This window comes from Haematobia irritans, chromosome 3 (assembly GCF_050003625.1).
Source record: "Haematobia irritans isolate KBUSLIRL chromosome 3, ASM5000362v1, whole genome shotgun sequence".
Lineage (NCBI taxonomy): Eukaryota > Metazoa > Arthropoda > Insecta > Diptera > Muscidae > Haematobia > Haematobia irritans.
In genome coordinates this window covers 194,105,006-194,123,793 of record NC_134399.1, presented here as the reverse complement: position 1 = coordinate 194,123,793, position 18,788 = coordinate 194,105,006, and the positions used below count along the sequence as shown (strand labels likewise).

At 27.7% G+C, this 18,788-nt stretch overlaps 1 protein-coding gene across 1 annotated transcript in view; it reads right to left on the bottom strand.

The window, feature by feature from the left end:
* The window catches only part of LOC142230462 (UNC93-like protein), a 143,326-nt gene that overhangs the window by 110,702 nt on the left and 13,836 nt on the right, over nt 1–18,788 (bottom strand). The gene's annotated exons all lie outside the window — the stretch shown is intronic.

The following is an 18,788-nucleotide window of genomic DNA, read 5'->3' as shown; positions in this document are numbered from 1 at the left end:
TGAAGTGGTGCAGAATTGGCGCAGAAGCGATGAATTTAACATGGGCTTGTCATAGGGCGGATGTCCATCATTTCAACAGCCGTTGGACTGAATTTGCATCACTTCTTAATAATTTAGTGTTTTGGATGTAAATTAAGAAATTTTGCGATATTTTGACAAATAAATAAATTTTAAGTTTTTTATGATTTTTAATGCATTCTAACGTTTGTCTGGAATGTTTGACATCAAGCATTTTCAAAAACTCGCAAGTTTTCGAGAATGGATTTAACATTCTTTTTTTTTGGCAAAATTTAAGTAATTTGTATTATTTTATAAATTCTTGGTGTGTTTTTAACCAATTTGAAATAAATTAATAAATAATAAATAAATTGCGTAGAAATTTCTACGAAAGACTGTCATCCACAAATTTCAACTCACTCGGATGAAATTTGCTCCTCCAAGAGGCTCCAAAACCAAATCTCGGGATCGGTTTATATGGGGGCTATAAATGATTATGGACTGATATGGAACACTTTTGGCATGGTTGTTAAATATCATATACTACCAACTCGTATCAAATTTCAACCAGATCGAATGAATTTTGCTTCTCCAAAAGGCACCGGAGGTCAAATCTGGCGATCGGTTTATATGGGAGCTATATATAATTATGGACTGACAGGAACCAATTCCTGCATGGTTGTTGGATACCATATACTAACATCACGTACCAAATTTAAACCGAATGGGAAGAATTTTGCTCTTCCAAGGTGCTCCGTAGGTCAAATCTGGGGATCGGTTTATATGGGGCCTATATATAATTATGCACCGATGTGGACCAATTTTTGCATGGTCATTAGAGACCATATACTAACATCATGTACCAAATTTCAGCCGGATCGGATGAAATTTGCTTCTCTTAGAAGCTCTGCAAGCCAAATCCGGGGATCGGTTTATATGGGGGCTATATATAATTATGGACCGATATGAACCAATTTTTGCATGGTTGTTAGAGACCATATACCAACACTATGTACCAAATTTCAGACGGATCGGATGAAATTTGCTTCTCTTAGAGGCCTCGCAAGCCAAATTTGGAGGTCCGTTTATATGGGGGCTATACGTAAAAGTGTACCGATATGGCCCATTTGCAATACCATCCGACCTACATCAATAACAACTACTTGTGCCAAGTTTCAAGTCGATAGCTTGTTTCTTTCGGAAGTTAGCGTGATTTCGACAGACGGACGGACGGACACACATGCTCAGATCGACTCAGAATTTCACCACAACCCAGAATATATATACTTTATGGGGTTTTAGATCAATATTTCGATGTGTTACAAACGGAAGAACAAAGTTAATATACCCCCCATCCTATGGTGGGGGGTATAAAAATTTAAATTTCCCATTAAAAATATGAAAAAAGCGAGTTTTAAAAAATTGACTCAAATGAACTTCCTGTGAAGTTAAAATAAAGAACTTCTTTGGGAGAACATTTCTGGAACTGATTTTAAAGTTGTGCCTTTAGAAGAACTTCCACATTTTTTTGCTGGGTTTGATTCAACAATTCAATTATATTTTTAATTGGTTATATATATTTTTATTTAATTAAAATATTTAAAAAAAATGTAAAAATATTTAATTATTTTCTTAAAGTAATAAAGTAAAGCATTTTTAATATGAGTAAAAGTTAATTGTAATAAATTAAATTTTTAATTGATTACATTTTAAACTCCACTGGACTACATGGCCCAGTTGTGTGTTGGCTTACAAATTGCAGGTAAAAGGTAAAATTTATAAAATCGATTAATTTCTTCTACATTGTTTGTATTACAGAAAAAGGTGCTAAGAACTAAAAACCTTGTGGAAGTGAGAAAGATGTGAGGGAAAATGCAATTAGCCAGAAAAGATTGTTTTTTTTTGAGTTAGTCTTTAGGAAATTGTTTTTACATCCTGGAAAAGAATAAACGTTTATCACAAAAAGTATATACTTTTCTTCCAAATAAATTTCCATACAGCGAAAAGCAAATGAGAAACGATCTTTGTTTGTCTAAAATTTCATTTGGGGAGAAAGCATTATTTGTTTGCGTGTAATATCGCCATTTATACCCAGCAAAAAAAGCGTCGCCAAAAAAGTATTTTCATTACTTGCGGATCCGGAAGTGGTGCAAAATTGACGCAGAAGCGATGAATTTAACATGGGCTTGTCATAGGACGGAAGTCCTCCATTTCAACAGCCGTTGCACTGAATTTGCATCACTTCTTTAGGTGAGATCCAAATGCAATGTGTTGGATGTAAATTAAAAAATTCTGTGATATTTTGTCAAATAAATAATTTTTATAATTTTTAATGGATTCTAACGCTTGTCGGATACGTTTGATCTAAAAAATTTTCAAAAATTCACAATTTTTTCAGATTGGATTTAGCATTGTTTTCGACAAAATTTAAATGATTTGTACCATTTTATTAATTCTTAATCTGTTTTTAATCTATTTGAAACAAAGAAGTTTAAATTACCCATTAAAAGTATGAAAACCCCAAGTTATACAAAATTGATTTAAAAGAACTTCCTGGGTAGTTAAACTAAAGAACATCATTGGAAGTGCATCTTATGGAAGTGCTTTTAAAGTTGTGCCTTTGGAAGAACTTCCAAATTTTTTTGCTGGGTATGTTATGGCTTACAACTAATTTCTAAACGTTTCAATTTCATTTTCCTAAATTTGTACACAGCTTCCGGTTATACCTATGATATTTGTTAAGATTTAATGCGAAAAGTTGTATGAGTTTCCTTGCTACTATGTAACAAAATGCCGAATACTTCCTGCCTATAATGAAAAAAAAAATTAATGAGAAACACGTGTAAACATCAGAAGGTTTTTCTACTCATGTGAATATTTTCATGGGACAACCAATGAAAAACAATCTCATTCATTATCATATTGATATGCAACAATTTGTATAATTTACTTCTATGATAGAATTTTCTCAGCACTATTATAGAATTTAATTTTGAATTTCACGCCTTTAATAAGGTAATCTTTTACTTTGGGAAAAAATCAGAAGCATCCATTTTTCCCCCAATGTACCAGTACTAAAAATCAATGACGTTAGTCATTGACTTCCTTTACTAAATTAATATGAAAATTTTCAAAAAAATTTTGATGAATGAATGAATGAAAATTGAATAAATACATGTGAATGCTTTGAATAATTTATAGGATTGTTAAATGTAAAATTTTAGAGAAATTTGTTTGTATTTTTTTTTGGATGAAAACTTCGCGAAAATACAAAGTAATTTCGACTTCCTCACAGTATATTAAAAAAAAAAAATGATTGTGTAAACCTTTTTGAATACGAAAGGTGTTGTTTCACTTCAATAAAAAAAATGTGATATGCTTTTTGTTTATAAATTTTTGTATTAAACATATGCTTTTTTTTCGATGATTTTCTTGATAAACTTGAAGACAAGTGTGGATGGCTAATTATCAACATAAACAGGGGCAGCTTTTTATTTATTCACTCATAATCGTTGAAGTGTTAATTACGATCAAAATCAACGTTGTCACTGTTTTGGCACTTGACATTTTTATGAAAGCGGATGTAGGCTGAGATCTTTGAGATATCACCATTATTCTTGGTGCAGAATGAGAGAGTTTGCGATTTTTTTTCCAGATGTTTCCACTACAATGTTTGATTTGTATTGGAAAGATGCTTGGTTGGTGATAAGAACATCATGACGTTCTATATTGCAGAAAAAAAGACAGGAGAAATATTTACAATAACAAACTAATTTAAGGAAGTAGGGGAATTTTTTTAAACAAACACCTTTGATAAGATATGCGAATATTTTGGCAAAATTAAAAATTCCAATGTCAAGATTAACATTTAAGAAATACACAAATATTTTAGAGAAGTTTTGTTTGTTTTGCATTTATTTTGGAACTGTAATGAAAAGACTGATGTAAGAGAAAATACCCTCAGAAAGAAACCCAGCCAACTGCATTCAAATCGATGAATTGACTTTGGTAAAGGAAAACAAATTGTAATCGAAAAATAAGATTAAGGGATTGTAACAGGTTGGCTGATAAGTCCACGGTCTGACACATAGATGGCTTCGCTAGCATTAAATGCATATTATTTTTATATAGTACCAACCTTCAAATGATTCGTGTCAAAATTTGACATCTGTAAGTCAATTAGTTTGTGAGATAGAGCGTCTTTTGTGAAGCAACTTTTGTTATTGTGAAAAAAATGGAAAAAAAGGAATTTCGTGTTTTGATAAAATACTGTTTTCTGAAGGGGAAAAATACGGTGGAAGCAAAAACTTGGCTTGATAATGAGTTTCCGGACTCTGCCCCAGGGAAATCAACAATAATTGATTGGTATGCAAAATTCAAGCGTGGTGAAATGAGCTCGGAGGACGGTGAACGCAGTGGACGCCCGAAAGCGGTGGTTACCGACGAAAACATCAAAAAAATCCACAAGATGATTTTGAATGACCGTAAAATGAAGTAGATCGAGATAGCAGAGGCCTTAAAGATATCAAAGGAACGTGTTGGTCATATCATTCATCAATATTTGGATATGCGGAAGCTCTGTGCAAAATGGATGCCGCGCGAGCTCACATTTGACCAAAAACAACAACGTGTTGATGATTCTAAGCGGTGTTTGCAGCTGTTAACTCTTAATACACCCGAGTTTTTCCGTCGATATGTGACAATGGATGAAACATGGCTCCATCACTACACTCCAGAGTCCAATCGACAGTCGGCTGAGTGGACAGCGACCGGTGAACCGTCTCCGAAGCGTGGAAAGACTCAAAAGTCCGCTGGCAAAGTAATGGCCTCTGTTTTTTGGGATGCGCATGGAATAATTTTTATCGATTATCTTGAGAAGGGAAAACCATCAACAGTGACTATTATATGGCGTTATTGGAGCGTTTGAAGGTCGAAATCGCGGCAAAACGGCCTCATATGAAGAAGAAAAAAGTGTTGTTCCACCAAGACAACGCACCGTGCCACAAGTCATTGAGAACGATGGCAAAAATTCATGAACTGGGCTTCGAATTGCTTCCCCACCCACCGTATTCTCCAGATCTGGTCCCCAGCGACTTTTTCTTGTTCTCAGACCTCAAAAGGATGCTCGCAGGGAAAAAAATTGTTTTTCTTTGTTAGACCGGGGACTAATCAGCCAACCTGTTAGCTACATGAGAAGATGATGCACAGTGGTGGTGAAAAAAAAAATGGTTCAAATTGGGAGAAATGATTTTCGTATGTAATTTTCATAGAAAATTAACATATAAGACCCAAATCATCTCACCCAACCAGATCTTACTAGAGACTATGGAAATGTGGATTGGCCGACACTGAAACATATGTATTGTCAGGCTTGTAAGGCTTGGGTATGTGGCATTTTTTTTTTCAATAGCTTAATAATACCAATTCCTTAAACTTCATGTCCAATTAGCTTGCATTAAAATTTTAATAATATGTAAAGTAATTGATTTGGACGAAAAACCATCTTTCGTTGATATCAGGCTAACGTAAAACTAAAAACGTTTTTGTTGGGTGCTTCGAATGTAATTCATAATGGGTTTAATGAATTCACGAATTTATTCTAGTAATTGGTTGATAGTTTCCTTGCAAGTGAAAGATGATGATGAGGAATGTGTTAGTTCCGAAACGGTTGTCATAGATGTAGACGAATTGATTTGTGAACTAAAAAACTGTCCTATGCAACTAATGAAATTGATTTTAAGAAACTGTAAGAATGCAAGAGGTTTTCATAGGCTGGACTTTTGTTTAATGAAAACGCATTTCATGTGTGCAGAATATTTATTTAGGTCTAGTAAGATCATTGTATATGAAAATCGTTCTACTGTAATTTTAGATGAATTGATCTAGAAACGTTTTATATAGTGCATAACGTGGTCTAGTATCTAGATTGATAATATGCTGATTGCCTGACTGTGTGCAAACGTATTTATTTTAGTTGTCTTTACAATTAAGTTTTTAATTCTTGCATTTTTTATGAAATAAACTTTGATTACAACTAATATTTAGAACTACATCACCATTGCCTCTACGAATTCTTGAGAAATTAATGTGGCTTTATTCATAATCAACTGACATTATCTTAATTTGGATGTTTGAATTCGGAGTTGTTATATATCTAATGGTTTTATTCATGTTTTTTTTTGTGTAGTTAAAAAAAAAAAACTCCGCCTTGCTATATAAAAATTTTTTTCCTAATTAATATATTATTCCTCGGTTAATTAAGCTATTCTTTGGAACTGAAATTAAAACAGCGAAGTTCTTCAATTACATAGAACAGCCTGTGATTATTATCTTCATGCATACAAATCAAAAATCTAGGCGAACTGATATGTGAATTAAAAAACTTCCTATGTATCTAATGAAATTGATTTTAAGAAACTGTAAGATTATAAAAGGTTTTCATAGTCTTGACTTTTGTTCCGTAGAAAACTTTTTCATGTGTGCAGAAATATTGATACCAATTATCTACAAAATCAAATGCTCTACGGTTAAATATACATATTTTTAAAATAAAGTACCTTGGATTGAAAAATAATACACTCAGCTTTCAATTTGAACGGCCAGCTATAAATTACATTTTAGAGAAATCATAGTACATACATCTTAAACATTTGTATATATGTGCCATGTGGAAAATGATCCATTGGAGAAAATGTAAAACATTTATATATGTGTACCAATATAACTCTCAATTTGCAAAAAGTGCTGTTCTGTGGATCTAATGAAATTGATCTAAGAAAACTGCGTGTAAGGAACGTTTCTTTAGATCATGTGTTCAAAAATATTTGCACGATTCTGTAGAATCTATAATAAATAATGCAGTTTAATAAATTAATTAAAAATTAAGAAAACATTTTTTTACGAAAAAACGAACGGTGATAAATAGATAAGAATTGTATCGATAATGATAAGATTAAAATTCGATGTGATTTCTATTGAACTGACATGAAAAAGAGATTTAATTATAAAACGTTTATACATATATGCAACAAAAAATATTGTACAACATCTTTAGCATAACTGATATAGAGTAAATTTGAAACAATTCTTTGTAAAGGGTGATACGGTAGAAATTTGGTCAAGGGAAAACGCGTGTAAATCGGTGAAATCGTTTATTTAAAAAATCAAATTAAATTTCTTTTTCAAGTTCAATTAGTATAAAATTCAGGAAAAATATTCAGTTAGGCTTTCGCTTTTCCAAATCCGAATTGCCGGGCCTCACGCTTGACACCTGCCATCAGATTTTGTACAGCCACCTTGTCAACCTTCTTCGCCGCAGAAAGCCAGTTTGCCTTGAACTGCTGCTCGTCCTTAGCAGTTTTTTGGTCTTCTTTAGGTTCCGCTTGACAGTAGCCCAGTATTTCTCAATTGGGCGGAGCTCTGGCGTGTTGGGAGGGTTCTTGTCCTTGGGAACCACCTGCACGTTGTTGGCGGCGTACCACTCCATGGCCTTTTTACCGTAATGGCAAGATGCCAAATCCGGCCAAAACAGTACGGAACAGCCGTGTTTCTTCAGCAGAGGCAGCAGACGTTTATTCAAACACTCTTTCACGTAAATTTCTTGGTTGGCAGTCCCGGAAGCTATGAAAATGCTGCTTTTCAAGCCACAGGTACAGATGGCTTGCCAAACCAGATATTTCTTTGCTAACATTGACAGTTTTATGTGCTTGAAAATATCTGCTACCTTTCCCCTTCCTTTTGCCGTATAAAACTCCTGTCCCGGAAGCTGCTTGTAGTCGGCTTTGACGTAGGTTTCGTCGTCCATTACCACGCAGTCAAACTTCGTCAGCATCGTCGTTTACAGCCTCCGGGATCGCGCTTTGGCCGTCGTATTTTGTTTATCATCGCGATTTGGAGTCACTACCTTCTTGTAAGTCGATAGTCCGGCTCGTTTTTTGGCTCGATGCACGGTTGTAGACGATACACCCAGCTTATTTGCGGTATCTCGGAGAGAGAGAGGTTAGGGTTTCGCTTGAAACTACCGGCAACTCTCTTTGTCGTCTCAGCGGCTTCCGGGTTTCGATTTCCCCCCGATCCAGACTTCCTGGCTGTCGACAAACGTTCCCCAAACACTTTAATTACATTTGTAACGGTCGATTTGACAACTTTTAGCGATTTTGCCAGCTTTGCGTGCGAGTAGCTCGGATTTTCGCGATGCGTGAGCAAAATTTTCATACGCTGCTTTTCTTTTGATACGCATTTTGACAACTGAAGAGTGAATTCCAAAATCAAAATAGGTGCAACATTCTACACACACACCTTCAAAATGAGGGGTGTTCAGGTTTTTTTAAATGCAAAATTGAAAGAAATACGTCAATTTTATATTGACCAAATTTTGACCGTATCACCCTTTATATGGAAAAATATTTCCATAAAAACTAATCGCGTTTTCTTTTCGCAAAAAATATGTTGCCCTGGTGTTACATTACTTTTTCCCTCATTGTATTGTCGCTCAAATAGTAGTGTCATTCCAAAGTTCTTGTTAATTCATAATATTGCTAGGGATGCAGGATCTCAAATCTATAACAGCGGCCTTCATATATGGCCATCAATTTCGAGAATGTTACACCTTTTTTCAAATTGAAATGGCCTTAAGATTTCATGTGCTTTAAACACGAATGACATTTTTGCGTAGCATAGAAGAAACCTTTCTCTTACGAGGATTCAATCCAAATTCGACTTCATGAAAAATGTATGACAATTGTTATTTGAAATTGAGTTTGAATTTAGAATTCTAAGTTGTGGTTTATGAAGGAGTTTGATTTAACAATATAAGAAAACTCATAAATTAAGATTTATTTCCCAGTATCAAGTACACAAAACATAACAGCGAATTGCCGATAGTAGCTTCTAGAAAATATTTTTAGAATTTAATTATAAATTATTTTCATTTTCTATTTGTCTTGTTTAGTTGCCTTGTTTCTTTAAATAAACTGATATACAAAATCATTAAACAAAAAGTTATTGTTAATATTGTCTACTTTTATGGAAGGTTAAATATTTCCCTGTGTGCACAGATGTTTCAACCAACCCACATTGGCATAAGGGAAAACGGATAATGTTTATGTATATTGAAGCAGCCTAACGCAACTTTAAAATAATTTATTAATATTTATAAATTTATTCTATGAACATATTTTGTAAATCAAGAGTTAAATAAAACAAAAAACACTAAGATGTAGCACAATTTCTACCAAGTATTTTAATAATAATTCCCCTATCTAAAATTGTAAAATAAATGGTTAAAAAAGTAACGATGTTTAATTTTGATTCTGAGCTTACATATTAATTGATGTAGAGAAGTAGTAGTAAGAGTGTAATTTGCTACAGTATTTTCTTTTATAATATGTAAAAGATTCTTATGTGTGCATAATAATAATAGTAATACTCCTATCCAAAATAGTAAATCATAGTAATACTCCTATCTAAAATTGTAAAATACTTGGTTAAAAAAGTAACGATGTGTAATTTTGATTCTGCGTTTACATATTAATTGATGTAGAGAAGCAGTAGTAAGAGTGTAATTTGTTATAATATTTTCTCTTATAATATGCAAAAGATTCTTATGTGTGCATAAATGGTTTGTCGAATGTAAAGTGTTTTCAAATCCAGAAATTTAGACCTAGAATATTCGGAGTGAAGATACTTTACTTTGTAATTTAAAAATACGTGTTTTACTGTACTGCTAAATAAATTGATCGTGAACAGTTCTATATAGCACACAATGTGGTATAGTATCTAGTATTAGAATAGGCGATCTATCTGAATGTGTGAAAAATTATTTTAGTTTTTTTTTTAAAAATAAACTTTTAAATTTTCTTTTTTTTTAGGAACTATCTGTTGATAACCATTGGATCTATGAATTCTTGGGAAATTAATTTGGCTTTATTCATACTCAACTGACATTATCTTCTTAATTTGGATTTTTGAAATCGTAGTTGTTATATATCTAATGGTTTTGTTTTTTACCTGAGTGCTTTAAGGTATCATCTCATTATTTTTATTTATGTTTTTTCTTTGTGTGGTTAAATTAACAATAAAACTCCGAAGAGGCTTACAGAAGGTCTATAAATATAATTTGTGGTTTCTCTGATTTATTCTTAGCTTTACACGTAGATGTGGGAGATTAGTTTAAAATAGGTTAATGAACCCGAACAGGTAAAAAATGATCAAAACACTCTAAGTCATTAAAATATAAAAAAAATACTTTTTAATGTTGGCTTTTAGTGTGGTTTAGTGGTTTTCGTTGAATGTAAATCTCTTTTTGTTAGATTATTATTTTAAGTTTTCTTGTGGTCGTTTTTGAGAATTTGATGTTTTATAAAAGTAGAAAAAAGTATAAAAACTATATGAAAGTGTGCAATTAGTTAATTGAATTTACAGACAATAACAATAAGTTTTTAGGTAGCAATATAAACTTACTGTGCAGCTTTTTATGATTATTAATTCGCAAATGTTACCTGAAATGAAAAAGAGAAATTAAATTAATAAAAATTAGTATTAGTTATAGGAAATTATATTTTTAAATTCCATGTAATTATGCTGTAAATTTCAATTAAATTAATAAAAATTTGTATTAGCTATAGAAAAAATATTTTTAATTAATTTAATAATATCGATTTCAGATATTGTATTGGCCAGAGTCTAATTTTTTGTTTAATATGGAAATGGCGGTTTGCATGTACCCAGCAAAAAAATGGAAGTTGTTCCACAAACATTTCATTTAAAGCCCATCCCAGAATCCCCCATCGAGTTTTTCCAACTTCCGATGCAGTCCTTTTGGACAAGTCCACAAACATTTCTTCTAAAGAGCATCGTGGGATCCCCCAATGATTTTTTTCCACTTCCGATGCAGTCCTTTTGGACAAGTACACAAACATTTCTTCTAAAGCGCATCTTGGGATCCCCCAATGATTTTTTTCCACTTCCGATGCAGTCCTTGTGGACAAGTATTAGAAAGAACGCAATCATGTTATTTTAAGTGCAAATTTTGGACAATTAAATTTTACAAAATAATAGAAAACTAATAAAAAAAAATAGAAAATTAATAAAAATAATAAAAAAATAAATTTAAATTTTACAAAATAATAGAAAACTAATAAAAAAATAGAAAATTAATAAAAATAATAAAAACATAAATTTTATCCCCGCTGGGATTTGAACCTGTGCCGTTTGACTTTTTTGCTTCCATGGAAGTTCTTTTGAGAAGATTTGATCACAAACATTTGAATTGACCTTTCGACGCTTCACGTTCAATGGATTTTTGTGGCTGAGTGTGCTAAGGCGTTCTGTTATGGTGCCAGCAAACCCAGGTTCAATCCCTGGTCGGAGCGAAAAAGTTTTTCAAATTGTAAAAATTAGATAATAGGAAAAAATAGTGTAATAAAAATATGGATAAAAAAGTGAAATTGGCTGAAAATTTGTTTTTTGCTTTTTAAATTTCTTCATTCAAATTAACTTCCAGGGCACAACTTCTAAAGCAATGCAAAGGATCCGTCCTATGACAAGATAATCCAAGTTTGCACTACTTCCGGATCACAGATTGGGCATCCAATCTAGTTTTTTGGAAGCTCTTTTTTGCTGGGTAATTATTTAATAATGTGTATTTGTTTTATGTAGAGTATTTGTTTTATAATGTAAACCAATATTCCGATTTTAATTCTTGGTCGCATTTGTGTTCATAATAATTGATTTTTATTGTCTCTTTGTCATCTTCTGTTGACCTCTGTCTTAAAATATTCCGATTTTAATTCTTAGTCGCTTTTGAGTTCATAATAATTGATTTTCATTGTCTATTTGTCATCTTCTGTTGACCTGTGTCTTAAAATAAATTGATATAAAAAATCTTTAATGAAGAAGTAATTACCAAAATTGTCTACTTTTATGGAATGTTAAAAATTTCCATGTGTGCATAGATAATTCAGCTAACTCGTATTAGTATAATGGTAGGGGTGATATAACACAATTTCTACCATTTTAATTCTTGGCCGCATTGGACCTATCATAACTTTATGCAATTCTTTATGTTTTGGTAGATTGTGCAAAATATTCTTCTAAGGAATACTTCATAAATTTTCTATAAAAATAAAGTTTTGACAAAATTTTCTATAGAAATAAAATTTTGACAAAATGTTCAATAGAAATACAATTTTGACAAAATGTTCAATAGAAATAAAATTTTGACAAAATTTTCTATAAAAATAAAATTTTGACAAAATTTTCTTTAGAAATACAATTTTAACAAAGTTTTCTATACAAATAAAAGTTTGACAAATATTTCAATAGAAATAAAATGTTTACAACATTTTCTATAGAAATAATTTTTTTACAAAATTTTGACAAAATTTTCTATAGAAATTAAATTTTGAAACAATTTTCTATAGAAATTAAATTTTGACAAAATTTTCTATAGAAATTAAATTTTGAAAAATTTTTCTATAGAAATTAAATTTTGACAAAATTTTCTATAGAAATATAATTTTCACAAATTTTTCTATAGAAATAAAATTTTTAAAACTTTTTCTATAAAAAAAATTTTTCACAAATTTTCTATAGAAGTAAAATTTTGACAACATTTTCTATAGAAATAAAATTTTTACAAAATTTTCTATAGAAATAAAATTTTGACAAAATGTTCTATAGAAATTAAATTTTGAAAAAATTTTCTATAGAAATTAAATTTTGACAAAATTTTCTATAGAAATTAAATTAAAAAAAAATTCTATAGAAATAAAATTGTGGCAAATTTTTCTATAGAAATAAAATTTTGACAAAATTTTCTATAGAAATATAATTTTGACAACATTTTTCTGGAAGTAAAATTTTGAAAACAATTTCTATAGAAATACAATTTTGACTAAAAATTTCTATGGATATAAAATTTTAACAAAATTTTCTATAAAAATAAAATTTTGACAAAATTTTCTAGACCAATATCTTGAGTTTTCTTAGTTCTGGAGCATCTAGAAGCCGTAATTTTCATCAAATAGGCATGAACATCAAATAGGCATGAACATCAAATAGGCATGAACTATGCCACCCTTCATACCATTTGTCACCTTTCATACCTTTATGGAATTCTTTATGTTTTGGTAGAGTGTGCAGAATATTCCTCTAAGGGATACTTCATAAATTTTCTATAAAAATAAAATTTTTTATAGAAATAAAATTTTGACAAAATTTTCTATAGTAGTAAAGTTTTTACAACATTTTCTTTTGAAATAAAATTTTGACAAAATTTTCTATAGAAATTAAATGTTGAAAAAAAATTCTATAGAAATTAAATTTTGACAAAATTTTCTATAGAAATTAAATGTTGACAAAATTTTCTATAGAAATACAATTTTGAAAAAAAGTTCTATAGAAATAAAATTTTGACAAAATTTTCTTAAAAAATAAAATTTTGACAAAATTTTCTTTAAAAATAAAATTTTGACAAAATTTTCTATAAAAATAAAATTTTGACAAAATTTTCTACAGAAATAAAATATTAACAAAATGTTCCAATAGAAAAACAATTTTGGCAAAATTTTCTATAGAAATTAAAAATGTTGACAACATTTGCTATAGAAATAAAATTTTTACAAAATTTTTTTATAGAAATAAAATTTTCACAAAATTTTCTATAGAAATACAATTTTCACAAATTTTTCTATAGAAATAAAATTTTGACAAATCTTCTATGGAAGTAAAATTTTGACAACATTTTCTATAGAAATAAAAATTTTCTATAGAAATAGAATTTTGACAAAATGTTCCAATGGAAATAAAATTTTGACAAAGTTTTCTATAGAAATTGAATTTTGCAAAAATTTTCTATAGAAATTAAATTTTGAAAAAATATTCTATAGGAATTAAATTTTGACAAAATTTTCTATAGAAATTAAATTTTGATAAAATTTTGACAAATTTTTCTATAGAAATAAAATTTTGACAAAATTTTCTATAGAAATATAATTTTCTCTGGAACTAAAATTTTGACAACATTTTCTATAGAAATAAAAATTTTCTATAGAAATACAATTTTGACAAAATGTTCCAATAAAAATAAAATTTTGACAAAATTTTCTATAGAAATTGAAGTTGGAAAAAATTTTCTATAGAAATAAAATTTTGAAAAAATATTCTATAGAAATAAAATTTTGACAAAATTTTCTATAGAAACTAAATTTTGAAAAAAATTTCTATAAAAATAAAATTTTGACAAATTTTTCCATAGAAATAAAATTTTGACAAAATTTTCTATAGAAGTATAATTTTGACAAAATTTTCTCTGGAAGTAAAATTTTGACAACATTTTCTATAGAAATAAAAATTTTCTATAGGAATAAAATTTTGACAAAATTTTCTTTAAAAATAAAATTTTGACAAAATTTTCTTTATAAATAAAATTTTAACAAATTGTTCCAATAGAAATAAACTTTTGATAAAATTTTCTATAGAAATTAAAAATGTTGACAACATTTGCTACAGAAAAAAAATTTTCTATAGAAATAAAATTTTGACAAAATGTTCCAATAGAAATAAAATTTTGACAAACTTTTCTATAGAAATAAAATTTTTACAAAAATTTCTATGGAAATAAAATTTTGACAAAATTTTCTAAAGAAATGCGATGTTGAAAAAAATTTGATTAAACTTTTGGTGAAATTTTCAGCAAATTGAACTCAACAGGGTGGGATATGTATTTATATCCGTTGTACGATTTAATAATTGGTTAGCTAACATTACGCTAACGGAGATTCATGCAAATTATACCTTATGCAAATACCAAAAAAAATCTAAGTTCAACTTTCAATTTTTATAGGGACTTTTTGTCGGCATACTTTTAAATATATACATTTCGAATTAGCGGAAGTTTAAAATTATTTTCAGTTTCTAGTGATCGCGTGTTAGGTTTGTATTTAAGATTTAACAAAAAGATTTAATATTAAAGTCATTAATAGCTTGATTTTTAAATCTTGTGTGTGAATTAACTTAGACAACACTCCCACCATTTAGAATAAACTTTTCATAGAACAAAAGAACACGCATACTTACACAACCTGAGACTTTTTTTTATTTTAAAGAAAAATTTGATTGTGAGTAGGAGGGGTGCTAACGGAGAAGGGTTCCCGGTGATTTCTTCCCATAGACAAGTGTAAACAAAGTTGCAGCACTTCAAAAGATTACAATGTGATGTCATGTTGTTCGATGGAAATTCCCACAATTTCTCATTGATAAAGGGAAATATATGGTAGATGCTATTCATTTAAAAATGATAAGTTTTGTTAAAAAAAAAATAATAAACAGAAATAAAGTTTTTATAGAATAAAAGTCGTGTGTAGAGACGTAGAAAATGTCTAGCTTTTGTGTATGTTAGTAAAGTAATGAAAAATTAATTTTCTTTTGAATTGTTATTGAAAGAAAAGTTTTTGAATCGATATGTGGCGTATAAGTAATATTTAGCAATAATTGTTATACGCCCCATTGTTCACTTAAGAAAGATATTTAATATTAAGTGCAATATTGCAACCACGCTAAATAGAATGACAAGGACACTGAGCTAAACATTTCACATTATGGTGAAACAACTTAGAAAATGATTAAAACATTGAGAAATCTCAACAGAAATAATGAGAGATAGGATATCCACCGGGAAATTGATGTTCGATCATGGGTTCAGACCACGGTTGCCACTCTTGCTAAAAATAATCTACCAAAATTTGAAGAAAATTTTACCACAAATCTACCAAAGTTAAACAATTATTTTTATAAGTTTTGATTTTTGTGGTTAGTATAAATAATTGTTTTTTTCCATGAAAAGAATGATCCCTCCTATTGTTTGGTGTAAAAAAATCCCTTGAAATGTATATAACTATAAATCTTTAAGTACTAACGTACTAAAAGAAAATACACTACTGCTCTATCCAGGACATGTCCAAAACTGTGGACCACTTGTATCAGATGCTTAACATCAATCAGAGGAATAATAATAAACATTTATTTCAATTTCATGTTATTCGACAAATAAATCACTATAAATTGATACAATAAATAATCACTATAAATTGATACTTTATCAAAATGCAATGTAGCAACACCGACTCGATTTGTACTGATGAGATGTTCTGGATAGAACATAAGTGCAAAGATTTTCTGGATAGCTCATACAAATGTTGTAAAAGAAAAAAACACTTATGTCGAATTTTAAATATTTTAATGATTTAAGCTTGCGCCAACAAGGGAAAGTTACTACTTCTACAAACACGGAGTACTTACTCACAATGGATTTGAATGTATTAAATACCACGAAAATTACATTTGGATTGAATTTGTAAAGAAAGTTGTCAAAATTTTATTCCTATAAACAATTTTGTCAACATTTTATTTCTAAAGAGATTTTTTTAAATTTTTATTTCTATAGAAAATGTTGTCAAAATTTTATTTCTATAGAAAATTTTGTCAAAATTTTATTTCTATAGAAAATGTTGTCAAAATTTTATTTCTATAGAAAATGTTATCAAAATTTTATTTCTATACAAAATTTTCTTAAAATTTTATTTCTATAGAAAATTTTGTCAAAATTTTATTTCTATAGAAAATTTTGTCAACATTTTATTTCTATAGAAAATTTTCTTAAAATTTTATTTTTATATTGAAAAATTTCTCAAAATTTTAGTTCTGTAAAAATTTTCTTAAAATTTTATTTCTATAGAAAATTTTCTCAAAATTTTAGATCTATATAAAATTTTCTCAGAATTTTATTTCTTAAACAATTTTTATTTCTATAGACAATTTTCTCAAAAATTTATTTTTATAGAAATTTTTCTATTTACATTTTTTATACATTTTCTCAAAATTTTATTTCTATAGAAAATTTTCTTAAAATTTTATTTCTATAGAAAATTTTCTTAAAATTTTATTTCTATAGAACATTGTCTCAACATTTTATTTCTATAGATAAGTTTGTCAAAATTGTATTTTTATAGAAAATTTAGCCAGGATTTTAGTCAACATTTTATTTCTATAGAAAATTTTGTCGAAATTTCATTTCTATAGAAACTTTTGTCAAAATTCCATTTCTATAGATTTTTTTTACTTAAATTTTTTTCTTATTATTTTATTTCTATAGAAAATTTTCTCAAAATTTTTATTTCTATAGAAAATTTTCTTAAAATTTTATTTCTATAGAAAATTTTCTCAAAATTTTATTTCTATAGAAAATTTTGTCAACATTTTATTTCTATAGAAAATTTTCTGAAAATTTTATTTCTATATAGAAAAATTTCTCAAAATTTTAGTTCTGTAAAAATTTTCTTAAAATTTTATTTCTATAGAAAAATTTTGCAAAATTTTATTTCTTAAACAATTTTTATTTCCATAGACAATTTTCTCAAAATTTTATTTGTTTAAAATTTTTTCTATTTATTTTTTTATATATTTTCTCAAATTTTTATTTCTATAGAAAATTTTCTCAAAATTTTATTTCTATAGAAGATTTTCTTAAAATTTTATTTCTATAGAACATTGTATCAAAATTTTATTTCTATAGATAAGTTTGTCAAAATTGTATTTTTATAGAAAATTTAGTCAGCATTTTTTTTCATAGAAAATTTTGTCAAAATTTCATTTCTATATAAATTTTTGTCAAAATTCCATTTCTATAGAATTTTTTTTACTTAATTTTTTCCTTAAAATTGTATTTCTAAAGAAAATTTTCTCAAAATTTTATTTCTATAGAAAATTTTGTCAACATTTTATTTCTATAGAAAATTTTGTCAACATTTTATTTCTATAGAAAATTTTCTTAAAATTTTATTTCTATATAAAAAAATTTCTCAAAATTTTAGTTCTGTAAAAATTTTCTTAAAATTTTATTTCTTTAGAAAAATTTCTCAAAATTTTATTTCTTAAACAATTTTTATTTCTATAGACAATTTTCTCAAAATTTTATTTTTATAGAAATTTTTCTATTTATATTTTTTATATATTTTTTCAAATTTTTATTTCTATAGAAAATTTTCTCAAAATTTTATTTCTATAGAAAATTTTCTTAAAATTTTTTTTCTATAGAACATTGACTCAAAATTTTATTTCTATAGACAAGTTTGTCAAAATTGTATTTTTATAGAAAATTTAGTCAACATTTTATTTCTATACAAAATTTTGTCAAAATTTCATTTCTATAGAAACTTTTGTCAAAATTCCATTTCTATAGAATTTTTTTTACTTAAATTTTTTTCTTATTATTTTATTTCTATAGAAAAATTTTCTCAAAATTTTATTTCTATAGAAAATTTTCTTAAAATTTTATTTCTATAGAAAATTTTCTCAAAATTGTATTTCTATAGAAAATTTTGTCAACATTTTATTTCTATAGAAAATTTTCTTAAAATTTTATTTCTATATAGAAAAATTTCTCAAAATTTTAGTTCTGTAAAAATGTTCTTAAAATTTTATTTCTATAGAAAAACTTTGCAAAATTTTATTTCTTAAACAAGTTTTATTTCCATAGACAATTTTCTCAAAATTTTATTTGTTTAAAATTTTTTCTGTTTATATTTTTTATATATTTTCTCAAATTTTTATTTCTATAGAAAATTTTCTCAAAATTTTATTTCTATAGAAAATTTTCTTAAAATTTTATTTCTATAGAACATTGTCTCAAAATTTTATTTCTATAGATAAGTTTGTCAAAATTGTATTTTTATAGAAAATTTAGTCAGCATTTTTTTTCATAGAAAATTTTGTCAAAATTTCATTTCTATAGA